The sequence below is a fragment of the Loxodonta africana genome, unplaced genomic scaffold, assembly GCF_030014295.1.
Source record: "Loxodonta africana isolate mLoxAfr1 unplaced genomic scaffold, mLoxAfr1.hap2 scaffold_544, whole genome shotgun sequence".
NCBI classification, from domain to species: domain Eukaryota; kingdom Metazoa; phylum Chordata; class Mammalia; order Proboscidea; family Elephantidae; genus Loxodonta; species Loxodonta africana.
Genome location: NW_026975266.1, coordinates 1 through 2,500, shown reverse-complemented (window position 1 = coordinate 2,500; position 2,500 = coordinate 1). Strand labels below are relative to the sequence as shown.

The 2,500-nt window shown below is 77.0% G+C and overlaps 1 non-coding gene across 1 annotated transcript; it reads right to left on the bottom strand.

The window, feature by feature from the left end:
• Nucleotides 1-317: 317 nt before the first annotated feature.
• LOC135229787 (5.8S ribosomal RNA) lies at nt 318-470 on the bottom strand. The gene has a single exon (XR_010320474.1). It is a non-coding gene; the product is annotated as a 5.8S ribosomal RNA (ribosomal RNA).
• Nucleotides 471-2,500: the final 2,030 nt, after the last annotated feature.

Genomic DNA, 2,500 nt, shown 5'->3' with positions numbered 1-2,500 from the left:
ACCCCGGCGCGAGCTCTCGCCTCGCTTCTCTCTCTTCTCTCTCGCGGGCGCGGCGGCCCCCGGCCCCCCTCCTCCTCCTCCGCCGCCGCGGAGGGAAGGGGGGCGGACGGGGGCACCACCGGGTCTGTCCTTAGGGGGTCGTAGGGAACCCGGCCGCCGCCCGCGCGCCTCCCGCCGCCCAGGCTTGGGCGCGGGCGTGCGGCGGGCCGGCCGGCCAGCCCCTGCGAGGAAGCCCCCAGCCGCGCACCCCCGGGGGAGGGAGGGCCGGCCAGACGCTGGCCGGCGGCAAACCCCGGGGGGGGCGATTGATCGTCAAGCGACGCTCAGACAGGCGTAGCCCCGGGAGGAACCCGGGGCCGCAAGTGCGTTCGAAGTGTCGATGATCAATGTGTCCTGCAATTCACATTAATTCTCGCAGCTAGCTGCGTTCTTCATCGACGCACGAGCCGAGTGATCCACCGCTAAGAGTCGTACGAGTTTGGATTCGCGGGGCCCTCCCCCCCCCAGCGAGGAGGGAGGGAGGCGACCCCGCCCTGGACACGGCACACATCCCCCGAGGGGCGCCTCCTGCCGGCCAGAAGACACGACGGAACCACGACTCGGGAAAGGTCGGGAGGGATTCGCGGACAAGGGGCCCGTCCACACCCGGCCCCCGGAGGAGCGGGCCTGGACGCCCCCACAGGCGCCCCGGGGGTTCCCACCCCCAACGACACGGGGCGCCCGCGCGCGGGCCCGCGCGGTCCGACCGGCCGCCGGGCTCCCCCTCCCAGCGGCCGCCCGGCCGGCAGCGGGCCGCGGCGCGGAGCCCCCCGGCCTGGGGGCGGAGGCCGGGGGAGAGGCGGGGTGAGGGCCAGGCCCCCCCCCACGGCCGCTCCCCGCGGGCCCGCCGCCACGAACCGCGGCGGACGGGCGACCCCCCGAGGGTCTTTAAACCTCCGCGCCGGGACGCGCTAGGTACCTGGACAGGGTGGCGAGCGAGGGCGGGGCGCGGCCATCGCCCCCGACGCGGATCCCCGGCCGCGGCCGCCCGCGGGGGACGCGCGGGACCGCGGCGCTGCCGGCCCGTGACGCGGGGGATGGACGGTAGGGGCCCACGCGCGCCCCCCCGCGCCGCCGCCACCGGGGACCCGCCGCCCGCAGCGCGCGGCCGCCCACCCCGCCTACGGCTCCCCCCACCTCCCGGCCGCACACGCACACACCGCCCTCCTCTTCCCTTCACCCCCGCGACGACCCACACGGGCGCGCGCTCAGAGGCCGGCCACCGTCCCCCCCCGCACCCGCGCGGCCCAGGCCCCGGGCCGCGGAGGGCCCGGGGCGACGGCGGGACGACGCGGTTTCGCGGGCGGGAAGGGGGAGGCCGGGCGAGGGCCCGAAGGTGCCGGGGGAGGTCAGCGAGGGGCGGGGGCGGACGCCGGGGAGGGGGGCCGGAGGGAAGGGGCGGCCGCGCAGGGGCGGCGGGGCCGGGGCGGTCGGCCGGAGGACGGGCGCGGGGCTACCCCCCCCACGCCCAGGGCGGGCGGCCGGGAAGCGGCGGGCAGCGGGTGACCCCCCGAGCGCCACCCACCGGCGCCCCCCCATCCTCCCGCGGGAGGGGGAGCGCGTAGGGGGGGAAGGGAGGGGGGTTCCCGCGGCACCGCGCGCGTCCCGGGACGCGCCGCGGACGCGTACGCCCGACGGGCGGGGCGGGCGACCGGGGTGGGACACCGGCGCCGGAGACGGGGCACGGCCCCCCGGCTCTCAACTCCACCTCGCGCGGGACGGAGGGGGGGACGACGGCGGCGCCGACGCGGCCGCGGAGGGCCCCGACGGGCGGCCGGCCGGCGGCGGCGGCAGCGGCGGCGTGTCCGCCGGAGTGGGGAGGGCGACCGGCGGCGGAGGGGGGGCTCAGCGCCCCCCCGTCCCACCGCGGCACCTCCCCCCCTCCGCGACCACATCCCCCGGCCGACCGACCGACCGACCGACCCCCGCCGTCGCCGCCCCCCCACCGACACACACGCACACACGACGCGCTCTGTCTCTCTCTCTCTGGCGGCGCGGCAGACCCGGCACCGCGCCGGCCCGCCCGCGCCACCGCGCCGGAGTCGCGCGCGGCCGGGACGCACGCACTGGCGGCGACGCCCGACTCACTCGCGTTAATGATCCTTCCGCAGGTTCACCTACGGAAACCTTGTTACGACTTTTACTTCCTCTAGATAGTCAAGTTCGACCGTCTTCTCAGCGCTCCGCCAGGGCCGTGGGCCGACCCCGGCGGGGCCGATCCGAGGGCCTCACTAAACCATCCAATCGGTAGTAGCGACGGGCGGTGTGTACAAAGGGCAGGGACTTAATCAACGCAAGCTTATGACCCGCACTTACTGGGAATTCCTCGTTCATGGGGAATAATTGCAATCCCCGATCCCCATCACGAATGGGGTTCAACGGGTTACCCGCGCCTGCCGGCGTAGGGTAGGCACACGCTGAGCCAGTCAGTGTAGCGCGCGTGCAGCCCCGGACATCTAAG